The following is a 16667-nucleotide window of genomic DNA, read 5'->3' as shown; positions in this document are numbered from 1 at the left end:
TTTCCCCAAACAACCACAAAATTCAGCAGTTCAAGCTCTTCCAGGTACAAGGTACAACAGACACAGGAAAATGACAAAAAAATCAAGTAAAAAGAGGGAACACGGCTAGGATAAAGGGCTGCCAAACACCTACACACCAACCACCAGGGATAACGAAGCGAGGAGTCCTAGTGAGCTTGTCAGAAGAGATTTTACAGAAGAATCACTGCAAGCTTGGGAATCGTTAGCGCTGCCCCAGAGGAGTGAAATCCTAACACGGACTCGATGAGAAGTGCAAGTCGGGGGTCCCCGTGGCAATACTGTCTCTGCAGCTCCGTGCTCCGGAGCACGGCCGGCCGTGCTCACTCAACCTGGTTTCAGGAGCTGTTTTCCTTAGAGGCATCTTCTGCCTCAGGCACCAGCGCCCAGTCCCGGCTCTTGATGTCCTCCTCTGTCTTTGCCACTCGCACGTGTCAGCGCTGGTTTGGGAAAGCACCAGCAAGGGACACGACGAATCGGCTAATGCTCTGCCTGACGACCGAAATCCCCATTTGACTTTGACCAGCCATAGCAAAAACCTGAACTGAAACACGACGCTGCTGCCCTAAGAAAGGAAAGGCAACTTTTTTTCTCGGTTGCCTGGGAGTTTCTGACCAGTATAACCATTCCATGTCACGGGTTGCATCTTCAATTAAGCACTGATTTTTCTTCTGATTTTCAGCAGTTAACTCTACTGGTATAAAGGACAGAACTGGCTGTTTTCTGAGCAGTGGCCCTGTTGAATACGCAGCGCTGCTGGCTCAGTTTTGAGCAGCGGAAACGGCAAAGGTTCCAACACTATCGAGGTACCCAAGAAGTTGATTCTCACTACTCTTGATCCTAAAAATCATGCATGGGTAAAAGCTAATTCTCCCGAGAAAGCAGCAGCAGCATGACAGAGCTGACCAAATACTCACTTAGAATATTGCTCCAGAACTAGTCTCTTCAATGCAGGCATCTCATTAATTGTTTTTTTTAATTCTGATTCCCTACTCCTCCTGTCATTTTGGCTCCCAACTCAAGCATATGAGAGTACGCACGGCCTCACTGCCCAAGCGGTCTCTCCGTGACGATTAGCCACACGGTGTTTGGGAGCCTTGGCCAGAAAACAAAGCGCGCACGTTTTTTGGTTTCCGGTTCTCTCTGAGCGGCCCCAGAGGTCGGTGCTGGACCCTCTGCACCGCATCGCTCTCCAAAGCAAGGCGCTGCAGGCTTCGCTCTCCCGACTGAGGGCTCGCTGCTACGCGACGCCAACCGAAGGAGGAGACTTCGTAGGCCGACCAAAGACGTGCAGCTCTGTATTATTTCCACTGAACTGACAGGCTTCTGTCTCCGCTTACAAGTAAAACAGGGACTAGGCTCTGACCAAACCCTGGCACAGGATCATTCATCCTGGTGCTTGCTCACTCCCCAGCACAATTTTTGCCCATGTCAGCTGTCACTGTACTGAATAACGTGTGACTCGGGGAAACCTCTCTGACAAGGCAGTGCTGACCCAGCCATTCTCTTCCAGGAAAGAAGAGTTTAGCTACGAAGCGTGCGGATGCAAACTAAGCTGTGACATCTAGCCTCTGAGCCAAAGAGCAGCATCTGGCTCGGGGTCTTCAACCGTGCGGAGAGCTGAAAGGTGTTACCTTCCCTGCTGAAACCACCGCCTGGGCAAGGCTGGCTTGCCGAGTTTCAGTCCAGGCGACACAGGGCAATTCTGGCAGAAGACAAGTAAGTTTTCTGGCGATACCTGCAACATAAGCTAGGTGGTGGAAGCAGGGACTGGGTTACTAGGTCAAAAAAAACCCCAAAACCCAGGCAAACGTACATCAAGCATATCATTCCGTAATGAAACACACACTTTTTTTTTTAAAAAAAACCCCCACAGTTTGCATTTGCAGAGCACAGGATCAGTCAACACAATGGGATAATAAAACAACCAATATAATTCTGTCCCAAGGGAAATGGCAAAAAGGAGGAAAAGAAAATTAAGAATAGCTTTCCTTCGAGTGCTTGTACGATGTCTGAAATCCTTCTGGTGACTAGCAGCTAGCAAGGAGGCTGGGGATCTCATCCTGCTTCTCAGCTATGTCTCCCCAATTTTCCTCCTCCTTCAGCCTTACACAAACCACACATGAATCCCACGCACACAATATGAAATAACCGCATATGGAAGCGGAAGGAAGAGCATTTAATGTATGAGATGACCCCGTGAAGAGACATTTCCTTTTTCTATTGCTTGAAGCCACATGAGGCAGCTCAGGTAAACCACCCTTCAACCCCTCGCTGCATCTGACACAAGAGTTGGTCTGTCTTTCTAAAGAAAGAAATCAGTTCAAATGTTTCCTAACCTGATGCTTTACATCTGGCATGTACCAAAGAGCGGGGCGTTTTTTATGGACTTGAGGGAAGGAAATGCTTTGAGCATTTGCACAGAGAGCAAGTGTGAGAGAAATACAGAAAGCACCGAAATACTACGGATTCTTCAGTGAAGAGAAGCAGCTACGGACACAGCACATGGGGCCTTCCCTCACATCTGGTATCCCCAGAAGGTTCGGATGCATGGAAAATCCTAACAGCAGATAGCTGGACTTCAGCAAGCTTAGACAAATCTTACTGCTGTATGCCAGTTCAGCTGAAAACTCTGAGAGAGTGTGCTGGGGTTTGGGTTAGCCCTCATTAATAGGGAGGTAGGGGAAAAATACCAAAAATCAATGGAGACTAATTAATCGTGCATGTCTCTCTGCATTTACACGATGCCATCTTCAGATTTTAAAAGCAATTTCACTGTTTGGTTGGAAGTAAAAAGGATCCACGCAAAAATTTAATACTCAAAAGAGGAGAAAAATTGGCGCTCTGCTTTTTCAACTTGCCAAGTTAAAGGAATGTTACTGAAGACTCTCTTACATAAATGTTCCTTGACCTCCCAATGAACCAACAGGTCTTAAAAACTGCATTAGCCAAAGCAAACTCCCATAGCAAACACAACATCGAGCCGAGTGCACCAGATTTTTCTCTCTGCAACACAAAGAAAACTCCGAGCCCAAAAATGGCAAGAGCATTTCCTGTTTGGGTCTGAGTGCAATCAACTAGCTGTGAGCAGTTGCCAGTATCTAGACAGCAGAACTGGAGTATACCACGCTGACTCCTCCCGAGTCCCCTCCCAGCTGGCCAGCAGAAGGTTCCACTATCGTGCCTAGCAATAGGGATCCACAGGTCCTTCTGCCTCTGGACAAAGCTCTCGCCATACATCAAAGTCCTACGTAAGATGTAGCTAAAGCTGGTGGTATCTGTGTTATCAGTTTAAGAGAAGTACGGAATGCAGCCCAGATTACGGCTGAACAACCTATCGCTCCTCAAGCGGGCCAGCGAGCGTTAGAAAAGTCATCCTACGAGGCCAGTCTGGATAGGAGCATGCGTGGATGCTCTGATACATTTCGGATGCTGGCCTATTATTAGTGTTCTCCTGTTCATACAAAGCAATAACGTTCTATAATAAAGCAACAGATACACAAGCAGCTCGGGAACAGAAAAGAGAACCAACACCGTGCCCGTCAACACGACACAGTTCATTACACGTGTATTATATATCCTTTCGAACCTAAGCATCTGCCATACCTCCTCCTTCGCAGGAAGTCCTATAACCCATCTCATCCGCGTGCCGCACAGACACGCTCCAGCTTCCTAGAGAGATTCCCGTACTAGCTATCCTCTGCACTGCCCACATTAAAAACACCAAAGCCAGGGAACGGTCAGCCACTCCAGCACAGAACCTCCATTCTGCTCTGGGGCTTCCTGACCTACTCACCAGGTTCCTTTCAACTTCATTCTCTACAGCGCGTCCAAGAGCTTTATGTAGTACGTAAACCCCTGAACACCGATTATCCTGCGCACTGAGGCAGAGCTGCCAAGAATAAAACAGTCCCTGGGCGTTTAACGCTGCATCGTAACATATATATATGCAGGGACCAAGAAAACTGCACAGACGACTTCAATTCTGTAATTTAAATACTCAGCTCTGCAAAGCAAGGAGCTTTTAACAGTTTTTGGCAAACATATGTGTATCCTTAGGTCACATTTCCTCTTCAGGTCTTCAGTAGGATACGTATCAACATACAGTCCATTCAATAAAAATAAATAAATAAATAAATATTGGTAGCTATCACATACATTGTGATTTGAAGGTCATCTCTTCCTTTCCTTTCAAAACTACAGTAGTAGCAAAACAAGCATAGGTTATGCCGAGAAGGGGATTTTTACGCAAACAGAATCATCTAGGTTTCTTTTATGACATGCCAGAGCAACAGCATCACGCACAGAAGTTTCACCATTTAACCTCCACGCTACAATTTTATCAGCAACCCTGCAGTCAGCAAAAATGGAGATAGAGTGGAAATGATATAACACCGACCTTTTGCCAAAATACCTCGAGCAAGTCTGGGAACAGGAAAAAGCTATATGAATCTAAGGAAGCTTTATACCAATTTAATGTTGTATCCCATAAATACCGTACTCTCGTTTAAACAAAATCCGAGCACCACAAAAACAATCGCTACCCGGATCGGTCGTAAACATACAAAAACCGCACGACGGCCAAACCTCACATGAAAATCTATGTGGATTTTCAAGACGGAAAACAGCTTCTAACCTCTACAGCAAAAAAATAATTGCCAAATCTTTTATTTTTACTAGCAGCTCCTCCTTACTTAATTTTTTCATGAACAACTGCATCAAAACACATTAGATGCAAAGAACTGCTGGGGGGTGTCCCATGAGAGAGAGCGCAACAGCGGCTTTTCCTGCTTTGGGAAGGTGGAGAGAGACTCCAACCAGCAACAGCAGCTGAGAAAAACTATAAATTTGTCCACGGACTAAAACGCTCAAATGAGCCAAGCTACCGCTACCACTAACAAACGTGCAAGCGTGTTCACGTGCGAAGAGCCACGTAGTCGGGTTAAACCACGGCAGTACCGTTATACCCTGGCTGAAACCGTACTGGAGAGAGATGCGACAGAGAAGGGAAGCATCCTGTCAGCAGGGGTCTGAAGGATGCGAGTTTACAGGTTCACTTCAGGCCACTGAACAAGTCGCTGCCATGAAATCCAGTTTGTGCCACTTATGTTACCTCCCATGGCAAGATTAAGCTACATACGTTAATATGTTATAAAATCATTTTGCAATCACGCAGATGCACCAATCTAGGGTGATAGTTACACGTCTCAGGAGGTGAATTAATGCCACATGTATCATTAATGAAGTTCCCTGAGTCAATTCCTTAGAGCAAAACTGTCTTCTGCACTTAAGAAAACAGCTCTTTGGAGTCACAGTTGTTTCCAGGGTTCAGCAGACTCCTGTGACATGCCGTAGAAAAACTTCTCTTGCCTGTCCTCGTGATGTGAAGGAGCACAAAAACCATAAATGAAACTTGATTTCAAAGTTCCTTAATTAGTTCTGTTTATAGGCCCCCTACACAAAGCTTCTATGGCACATGAATCAGGCCTTTCACATAGGCTTTTTAATAGTAAATGCAAAAGCCAATTTATCCGTGTTTTGTTGTCATTCATCCGACCAGTTACCTCAACAGTGGAGCAGCATATCAGAACGGTGCGAGGAAGGGTTAAGCAGCTATGCTACATACACCCAAGAGGAGGGTGGAAAGGACTGAACATGCGCAGCTCATTTGCAGACCTACATTAGAAAACAGTAACAGGGATAAATGACAGACCCAGCTCCCGAGCATGCAGTTCCCACTTGGAAGTCGTCAGCACATTTACTCTGTCACAGCAACACAAACTGCATGTCCAAGAGGACTCAAGGAATATTCCAAAGGAAATGCTGACTGTACACATGACTACTGTGTCACGGCACATATATTTCTTCCCGGCACGAGAAGCCTTCTAAGGATTCCAGGCCTCTCAAAGAGGCACAACGTTTTAATAAAAGACAGTCTTTGTAGCCAAAGACTTGACAAAACCGTTGCGTAATTTTGTCTTGTTCCCTGTAAACAGGGCCAGTGGAAAACTGTATTCTAAAGCGGTTCTGTTTTTTTCTCTTGAGCATGTGAAAGTACTACTAGGCTTTAATTACTTAGATTCTCCTACAAGTCCAACCAGTGCCAAGCTGTAGAAGCCTAGAGATATCTGTGCACCTCTCATTTTACATCCATCTATGTATTCCAAGATCTAGAATCGCCCGCGTGCAAATGAAGTACACCTATGGCCCAGGAAGCACAGCCCCCACGTCCGTAAAGCATTATTCAGAAACGTACGCATCGCTGTTGCTGACTGTGACCCTCGGTGGCCGCATTCTCAACGCTTGCCCCGACTTCGAGGGGGCACGGGAAGTGCGTTACCCCATCCAACCGCTATGCTCGCCACTGCCCCACACTCCAAATATCAGAAACCAGCCCCGGTTTTACACGAGGACTTTCCCTCTGGGGCAGGGTTTCGAGAGTTGCCGTGCTGGTGCTACTGAAGTCTCGCACGCCTTACCTGCTGCTTTTGTCACGGAAAAGAGCCACAGAGCACTCTTCCTGTACGCAAGTCACAGAAATGTGGCCGACCAAAGCACAGCGCACGCTCAGCGTCCTTGTCACCAGGACAGAGCTAACCGCTCCAACAAGACGGCCGCTGGGCAGACGTATTTGGCGTGAGTAGTTAGTATGTCAAAGATCGCTCTCACAATCCCGGGGAATTGCTCCTTAAGGCGTACAGCTCTTTCAGGTAGACTAGCAATTATGCACCGCTTCCCTGCCAAGGCAAGAGCGATGCCCTAGTTTCACCAGAAGCCTCGTGCACACATACGTCCCTCACCCAAAAGAAATGCATAGAAACCCAAAGGAAGTGCGCAGAAACCCAGCATTCTCACCTGGACGAGGGGGTTGTTGACACGGACCACGGTGGCGAGCCGGCAGAAAAGGTCCCTGGATGCGGATATTCGCTCCTAGGGCTCTTCTGCGGTGTTCGGGGATGGGGCCCCGGAGCCATGGCAGAGGTCTCTTTTGCCCAGGCTCTCCCGTATGACAGCTCTGGAACAGAGGACACGGATGTCAAAGGGGAGCCAGTACTTGGAGCCTCACAGGAACTGCCTGTGTCTACTGCGGTAAATGAGTTCTCTCTTCTTACAGCTGGGTTTCCTTATTTAAAGTCTCTGGATGAACGGTATCTTGTTATGGCTTTGAACCAACCAAAAATACACCCGATTCCACACCACCTTGAAAAAAGGACCCCCAACACATGGGACGGTTATTTACAAATGACTGGAGGCAGCAATGCAGCGTCTGGCTGGTGGTTACTGCTACTAATACCATATTCCATCACACGTAAAAAAAACCAGCATATGTTTTCATTATTCTAGGTGTGTTATCACATTCGGGAACATCTTTTGATATTTGCGTTTGAGTTTGGCAGAGTCTCCCCTGCTAAAACTGAATAAACAAAAGGTGTTCCAATGTGTATGGAAAGTGTGTCTGTGGAAGGATGAATTTAGTCAAGTGAAGCATAAAAAAAATATATTAAAAATCAACTGACTTGGCTAAGATCCTCCTGGAAAAACTGTGGAATGGGCTCTGGGTGGAATGGGCTCTGGGCTCCATTAGTGTGCACCAGTTTAGCTAAAGAACGGGTCTGCATTTGTTCGTGGGGGAAAAAGTTTCAGTTAATGGACCTTCGCTTCACCGTCCTCTTTTCACTGCAAGTGAAACTGAATTAGATTATATTGCATCTTTTGCAGCCTAAGAGTTACGTATCAAAGGGCAAGCACTAACTGGGCGCGAGGCCGCACGCTCATTTGGGCAATCGGCCTCCATTTTGCAGGTCAGAAAATGAGTGAATACTCATTTTGTGGTCCTGTTTGAGACGGGACCACAGAGCTTTCACAACAAGGACTAGAAAATGGTGCCTGACTGCAGGTCCGTAGCAGGTCATAGTGATGCTCATCCAAATAGAAACGAGGAACGTCAGAAACCATTAAAACCCAGGGGCGGCGACAGCCGTTCTAATGCCAGCAGAGTCAGCCACACAACAGCTCCTGCGCTCAGGCCTGCACCACAAATCTGTGGTTTGCGTTATTTATTGCCATAAGGACATCATCTCGCCTCGCAGAGCTTGGAGGAGAAATATTATAAAAGCCCAAAGTACCAAACAAATTTCATTTGGCCAGGATATCAGAATCAGTTTTCCGTATCTTTAGGATTTTGAAAAGACTATATTGCGGTCAGGTCCTCACTTCTGCATTTCAGCACCTCCCAGACTTCAGCCTGATTTTCCACAGAGATCTTCAATCCAAACTCTGAATTATCACAAGAGCAAATAGCTTGTGACAGCAAATAACACAACACATACTTACCCCCGAGCCAGAGCGTTCTTTCAGGTCCAGTACTTACGGGGGTTGGCTGCACTGTAAAAGTAACCATGCCAAAGCTCCAAGTTCCCGCAGTCCGTCCGCTACAGCCAGTTCTGCTTTGCCACGCTCATCTCTGCGCCGCCACGCTGGAGCAAAGAGCAGCAGAGTAAGTACCTGCAGCACTAGCCATTAATAAAAGCAACTATGCTGCACTAAAGCATTTTAAAGCATCGCTGCTCCTATTTTCTCTCGATTTCTACAATTAGTTCGTTCCAAATAATCTGCATCCAAAGGGGAAAAGGTCACCATATATTTTTAAGTAATTGCAGTCATGTGCATAGTCAATCTCTGGGGAATTATTATTGAAATCATTACTCTAAATATCTCCAAACAAAGCTGATCTCTCAGCTTTCCTGTAGCAGCATATAAAGTGGAGAAACGCAAGCATAGCAAAGCTTTTATTATCCGATTAATCTGAGGTTGTTTACATTGTAAAATCAAAGAGAATTATTAGTTGCCCTCTCTGGAGCGAGCACTTATACAGGCTGTAGCTAAACAAAAGCCATGAACTGCCCAGCGATTACGGAAAAAAACCAGAGCTTCTTTGCAAACAGCACCACTTGGGAATCGACAGACTCGGTTCCAGTCCCTCGCTATTTTCCTTCCGACAAAGCCGGACCTTCGCTGTTTACAAAAGCTGATAGGAACCCTAGCAACTCAACTGTAGTTCTGGCAATGTATTAAAGAAATTTCTAGAAATAAGGAACAGAAATATTTTCAAACAAGCAAGCGTCATAAGTATGTAGTATTTTAATCAGCAAATAACGTGAACCACATAGATACCTACAGAAAAGGTAAAAAGCATGACTCCTGGCTTGAACACTGAGTAGCAAGAGAGAGAGATTTAAAAAATAAAAATAAATTTTAAACAAGTGTTGTAAGAATGGTACGAAAGAAAACTCCACACGTTATTTACTGTTGCTTCAACTGCAAAGTTAATTAAGGCATTCAGATTATGAACTGGCAGGTAGACAAATGAGTCTGTGAAGCTCAACTCTTTAAAGAAAGGAACGTATGGATGGGTGTGCTCGCCTTAATCCACGCTCAAGTTAGGCACCGAACTTACAGAGCCTTCCTTAAAAATCCCTACCCAAACCAAAAGCCCACAGCAGCACAGGATAATTGGGCACACCAAAAATCGATCAAACACGTCACGCTGACATAGGTGAAAAGCACCGATCTCTTATTATGAACTCACGTGGCCGATTTACCAGTGTTCAGACGTTTCTGGCAGGTTAACTTCGTAGCTTCAGGCTGCCAGCACGCAGTGTCTGTCTGTGACTAACGTTTTGCTGGCTCTAGTATCCTCCATCCTCCCACAGCTGGCACGACGCTGGCAAGGAAAAGCCCTTAGGTCTCTGCATAAACTCCTTATTTCTATGCTCTAATTTGATGAAATGCAATTGCATAGTCCAGCTTGATCTAGACCGCACTTGTACCGCTGAGAGATCCAGCGATGTCTAGTTGTAATATCATGAAATCATAGCCTAAACTGGTTCTAAATCTACAAAATCGAGGGGGGAAAAAAAAATTTAAAAAGGGATTAAGGACATTCTGCCAGTTTTTGCGGTGCAAATTCCCCATCGGCCTGCTCCCCTCTCTTTTAAGATAACACTAACTTGTGACCCCTCAAAATTTAAAACTAGAGCAACAACCCCCACTTACGAGAACAGCAGCTGCCGTTACTCTTAGCACCATGCTGAGCTTCAAAGGAACGAAGAGTGTTTTATTTACTGCTAGAAAAAAGTCAATCGGTTCAATACAGGTAGCCCAGCAATGACAAATGAAAAAAGAAAGAGCCGGCTGGCCACCTGGCTGCCAGAACGGCTGGCTTTGCAAAGACAACCGGGCCATAGAGGGATTGTCCCGACCCCTGCCCATTCCCATTCGGCATCCTCAGCCCACAAAGGGAGCAGCTAGCAAGTTCTTGTCATTATTTTCAAGATCAGCGGTGTTAAACACTGGGTTACTTCAAAGGGACATGGCAACGAGGTGGAAAAGCAGGGCAGGCTGCAAAGGGATGGGCTGATTAAGCTCTGAAACAGCACCCGGGTGAAAGACAGAAGAAAAAAACTGTTTTGATGGAGGCTCTGCCTGCTCGCCCTTGATTTTAGACCTCTGACAGAGCTAACAACCCAAACTAGAGCTTGAGCACCCCCGTGTGTGCTGCAGCGTCTTCACAAATACTTCAGCACTTCTCTCTTTCCAGAAACCATGGGACTCAAGTGCCAAAAATGACACTTTGCCCTTGAAAAAATTATTGTGCTTCAAGGAATCCACCCTAATAACTCAGCTTTGAATTAAGAATTTGGATTCCCCAGGAAAACAACCACAAAGAACAACCAGGTGGACTGGCAGAGCATCCTGTTCTCTGGCAGAGCACAGCGCTCCCCTCTAGCACCCTGCAAACCATTTTACAGCATCCTGACATTTCCATCTTGACTGGGACACGGACCCACTCCTCCTTCTTACAGTGTTTCAAGCTAAGAAGCAGAGAGAAGCTAAGAAGGAAACTCTCTCCCTCTTTCTAAAATCTCAAATCTTTTATTACGAGCGGGTTTTGGTAATTTACTTATAATTTCTTTGGTTTCAATAAAGCCAGAATGGAAAGCATGTAGAATAGGTGAAGAAACACTGAAGCCAAAGAGAGCAAGGTATCACATTACCTGAATAACATAGTCTCATCCAGAAAGAATACTATACAGTCTTTTCCAAGACACTTCAGTTTTGTTTCTCCGAAAACACAGCAAGAGCTTTTCTGATTTCTCCTCCAGAAACCACCTCCGCTCGCTCACTCGTGGAAAGCTCACCCTCTAACAGGAGACGGCCGCTCGCAAGGTCGCTCTCACACGGTTTGCATAAAGTCTCGACCAGACGTCTGACCGGGATGGCTGCCTTTCCACAACTGACCCATCGCTGCATCTTCCGTTGCTCCAGCCTCGTCTCATCAACGTGGACCGAAAACAAAAGAATTACGTTACTATAGGCGTGTATCATAGGAAGGGAAACAGCAAAGCTCCGATCCTCTCCGTGAGAAACAGCATCGAAGATCAGACAAGGATTTTAGTACAGACAATGTATTTTAACAGAGTAGTTACCACGGCGGAGAAAGAAGGCAAGCTTTTGGACACGCAGCCTTTTTTCCAGGTCAAAACTATTAAAGCTATCAAGCATCGCAGCCCTGTTTTCAAAGTTTAGGCTGTGTTTTCAAGACAGAGAATCAAGCCTACGTGACCTGTAAAAACTTATGCTTTTAAATAAACGCTAAACTAAGGTGGTGAGTACGCGGTGCGTGCACGAGTAGGCTCTCCCGGCTCCATGCAGCTAAAGGAAAGCCCACCTGCGCTGGCTAGGCAGGGGCTCACGCTGCATTTAAAGTGGGAAATTTTTTTTTTGTTTTGCATTGTACATTATTACCAACAAAACAAGATTTTTCCATTACCTCCCGCTCATTTGCACCCTCCATCCTCTCGACTTGCCTCTGCACAATTATGTTGCATTAGTATTAATGAATACTTCACAACGGCTTGGAAAGTTCCTGTGCGTGCTCCGGCTTACGGCTTTGGAATAGAAAAGCAATATAGACACTGACGGCTCAAACTTCTAGTCCATACGGGATCTGTGCCAGGATATTTCAGCAATTCTGCGCTTTATCAGAACAGAACCCATTCAGGGAACTTGTACTTCGTTGAATATGACTTGACCGACTCCAGTCCCTCGCGTTTAGTCTCCCTCCCAAGCAGCTGCTGTATTTCAACAACCCTCTTCCAGCCTTAGGTTTTCACCTGCCGTAAGAAATTCACCTCCAAACACATTCAGCAGAGGAACCGTATTCTCTTTTAACTTACAGGGGCAGACCTTGGGTGGGATTTTGTAAGGTAAGCAGAATTAAAAGGGTGTAAACTAAACATGAATAAATGGAGAACCGAGCACGTAGAGTAACAGACTACGGCACCCACACGCTGCTAGATCAGCACCGACAATTTCCTCCGATGGTGGACGCAATCAAACTGACTGGCAAAGTTCGTGCTCAAGTTTTATGCCAAGGAAAACTTCCATCTGCAGAAATTCCCATGCTTATGTGCAGCGCACAAATTGCTCAGGCCTGCAATGGACTATTTGCGATAGAGACGACAGTTGACAGAAGCCCCAGACAAAGGTGAGGAATAAGCCGCTTGAGTCCAGCACAGCGATCTTTCTGCCGCAAACGGATTCGTGGGCATTTCACAAATAAACGAGAAACAGTCAAATGGTACCCGATATATCAAATTCATTGCTACAAAGCACTTAATATAAATGCTGATCACAGCTGACAACAGAGGCCACATTCAATCGGTGCCTGACAAGTATTTGCTGGGGCAGCCGTTACACGCGCCTTTCCCAAGGCAAGGATCTGCCGGCTCTTCAGCACACGCACGATTATCTGCGTATGGGAACAGCTGTTTAGGAAAACACACGGTGTACGTGTATCTATGACCTGTAACTCTACTGAACATGCCGTTTCTCCTCATGTACACATGTCACATATAGCTTGCTCCAGCAGAGACGTGATACCAAAGAAAACAAAGATGCTTCTTCCTCCAAACCCTAGGGCAACTCGAACCGTAGAAAGCGGCAGACTTGCAAACAGACTGAAGAGAACAGCAAATCTAACAAAGCCAGTTTCACGTACTAAACGTTTGGTGTCCCGACAGAGCTGTTGACCTGGCTGAGGCATTTTTCAGGCCCTCTTCATGCTTCCCAAGAAAAGCCCATGGTATTTTTTTACTACAAAAAAGACAGATCTGGTTTAAGGCCCTGCACCGTTCCAGAGCTGGAGAGACGAACCTGTTTCAGATTAACTGTCGCAAGGAAGAAACGGCGAGGGGACTGTTCTTGAGCTGCACGGAGTACCGACTCCCTCTACTGCCAGTTCACCAGCCAAAAATTCACTCTGCTGGAGATAAAATGACAGCATGACATTCAGACAGCTCTGTAACACCCTCCAACCATCTAGAAACAATTTCCTACATCTGCTGCAACCCTGCAAAGGGCTTTATCATATCAATTCTGACCCCGTGCCGTGATCTCCGTACCTGTGGTTTTGGGTTGTTAGATATCGCTAGATAAGATGCTTTTCGCTGCCTCATTAAACTTGCAGCTTTACACGCAGAAGTTTACACTTGAAGTTCTACACGCATACGAAGATCCCAGTAGCGTACAGATGTAGCTATATCATTGATGTTCTGAGATTCATGACAAGAGAGTGACAACATCTCCACAGGTAAACCAGCCAAATCGGTACCAGCGCAGCGTTATTACTATGAGGACATCTGCACTTTTGCTCCAGAATTGCTTTGCTCAGCCAGAACCAGTATCTCCCCCTGCCTGTACGGTTACTGTTGTGTGAGCAAAGCTCTGCCCGGCAGGCAGAACGTTCCAACGTATTGTCAGCGGTACCCGTTAACGTCCTCAGATGGAAACCTGACTTTTGAAACCCTTTCAAAAGCCTAACTGTGTTTGCCAAGGTGCCAAAAAGCAGCTGCAGGAGAACCGGGATTCTACACCTCCATCACGCAACCACCCGTGAAGCGGCTGACGCAGGAAATTGGTGGCAAGGTTAACCCGTGCCACGATCAGGATTGCTGAGCACGTGGTGCAGTTACTTCTCCTGCAGTTTCACTAAGCTGTCACCACAATTCAAATACATGCTTCAAATTCTACGTTAAAAATGTCGCTTCCAATTTTTGTTAATTTAGCTTACATCAAAGCAGTACCTTGGAATCTTTTAAAAACTTCAAATAAGTAATTCCTCGCTCTTGTTCTAGGCCCATCAGCCTATAGCCCCTACAGCTACGGGGAAGCACTAAAGTCCCGATACGGAACTAGAAACATGCATGCAACAACGCTGCTTGCTTGGTTCGTCTCATGACCTTGAAACCCAAATTACGGCTTTCTTTAAGACTTAAGCATGATTAGTCAGCGCTCGGTATCAGCGCTACTGTTAATGCAAATAAAAATCATCTGGAAAAAGCGCACTGTGACAGACGAAATACTTTCTTACTTGAGTTCAAGTTCCCCAACTGCCACTGCTTTTCATCTGAACATCATCAGCAAAGATGAAACCGTCTCCTTAAAATCACGGAACAGCGGAGAAAGGCTAGAAGACAGACGGGGGCGGGGGGTGGTGGTGGCGTAGATGTACGTCTGAAGGTACAGATACCGTCTCTCAACAACAAAACTAGTTTTTGCCCCTGTCCAGCCCTGTCGTCTCCTGCTTACGAGGGGCTTGTGGCATCAGCTCTCAGGCGAGACTGAAGTACCTCCGAGGGACGTGGATTCCTCAGCCCTGGGTGGAACACTTACTTCCTCTCTCTCAGTTTATTTTACAGTTTGTCCCAACTGTTTTCCAGCTTTCGGACAGTTTTGTGGCCGAAATCCATGAATCTCCTCTCGTGCCTGGGCTGTTATTTAATACTCCCTTTCCCTAAATCTTTCTTCCGTTACTGTTTAAAGGTCAGCTTAATGTTCTCAAGAGATTCCTGGGGTTTATGGTACTTATTTCTGCTTTTTGGGTGTTTTTTTGGCAATGCCAGGAAAAACAATTTAGAAACGCCAGCGCTTCTGACCGTACTGAAAGCATTTAAAGAATTTGTGGAGCAAGATCTACTGGCTGAAGTTCAGAAGCTATACAATAAATTCGAAGCTTGTTTTTATTTTATGGAAAACTTATTGTTAGGGAGTATTTTGACAGATACCATTAATTTAATCCAATGTAGGAATTTTTGAGATCTGAGTCGCTGTCTACTCCAGCGATAAACGGAAAGGCTGAGACCCTTCTCCCATCGGCACAATACAAAATGAGTTAGAGCAGAGATGAGGGACTACTGGCTGTATTTAGGGCTGAAGCATCATGCCAACTTGCATTATGCCTGAACAATGGCTACGTAATTCAAAAATACAAATACTAGCAGAAGCTATCAGTGCTTTTTTTTACTGGGAGAATAACAACTCCCGTTCCATAATTATCACTGTTTCCACCTGTTCCACAAATCCACACACATCCTTAAATTATTCCAATCTGCTGCCTTATGCCAGGCAGCGAAAAGACGACTACTGTGCGTAACTATCCTTCAGCAGTCCTTTTCTCAGCGCTCCCTTCCGTACGTACCAGCGTATTCAAGGACTGAAGGGAGTGAAAAAGATAAAAAACTCCCCAAATGTTCTGTTTGTCCACTTCTCACTTGCCCCTCTATTTGAGAGCCATCTACAAAGTAAGTGTTATACAAAATGGCTAACATTTCTGACAAAGATAAAGCAGTGGTATTGCACCAATGTTAACGTCTCAGTAAACAGAAGATGCTGAAAAAGCCTGGATTCTCTAGCATTCGCCTACGCAAACAGCAACACGCAAGGAGGAACAGTTCCATCGTGCGTGTCCGGTAACGATAAAACAAGTCTTCCTTCTTTTTAGAGCCAGGGTATTTCAGGAAATAACTGTATGAATTGTCAACTTTACATATCAAATTTTCCATTTAACCCACAGAGTTCCGAAAATACACAAAATTTCTGCTGTTTCTTCCCCCCCCCCCCCCCCCCCAAATATACAGGTGCACCTCTTATTTCGCACGTACAGAACACTAAACCGCAACAAAAGCTAGAACCTTACTCTGAGCACAGCTAAATTTGGTACGACAAAATGTCCTCACTGCAGTACCTGGAACAGCCCACGTAAGATACACCGTACAGTTTATTTACTCCCAAGAAACTTACGGACCTGCAGATAACCAAACCTCAAAGCCCTGTGAAGTTTATCTCTGGGATCCACTTCACTCAAACTAGTACCTTCTCTGAGACACGTCTGAAGAGAAACAGAATTCCTCTCATAGCGGCTCTTCAATTAGAAGTACGACTGCTTTCCCCGAATTGCCAAAGAAATCCAAATTCTTACCTTCACAACAGGTTCGTTCAAACTGAGCACTCCTACCCGACAGATTAACTGATGGAGCAGATGAGACAGAAGGGACTAACTAACCCGTCACAGAGAGCACCGGAGTCGGCCAGAATCAGCACAAGGAATTCCAACTTGCAAAGCCACAAGCGTGGCACGAGGGACCGGGTTTCCGTGCCAGAATTGTCACGAATTGTGTCCCGCATCCTCCCGCTGCCTCTAGCGGCACCCAGGAACAGGGACTTCAGAAGAAAGCGTGGGAAACAAGTAAAACGCAAGTGTGGAGTAAGTAATCTCCCGAGCGCTTCCCTGCAAGTGCTATAGTTTG

General features: G+C 45.8%; 1 long non-coding RNA gene across 1 annotated transcript; it reads right to left on the bottom strand.

Moving 5' to 3' along the window:
• Positions 1–8895: 8895 nt before the first annotated feature.
• Positions 8896–10437, bottom strand: LOC142601515 (uncharacterized). Its single transcript, XR_012835039.1, has 3 exons — positions 10075–10437; positions 9621–9913; positions 8896–9101 (listed from the first exon to the last, which is right to left on the bottom strand). It is a non-coding gene; the product is annotated as an uncharacterized LOC142601515 (long non-coding RNA).
• Positions 10438–16667: the final 6230 nt, after the last annotated feature.

The sequence above is a fragment of the Balearica regulorum genome, chromosome 4, assembly GCF_011004875.1.
Source record: "Balearica regulorum gibbericeps isolate bBalReg1 chromosome 4, bBalReg1.pri, whole genome shotgun sequence".
NCBI lineage: Eukaryota > Metazoa > Chordata > Aves > Gruiformes > Gruidae > Balearica > Balearica regulorum.
Note: the sequence above shows the minus strand (reverse complement) of the source record. Positions and strands in the feature narration are given on the sequence as shown.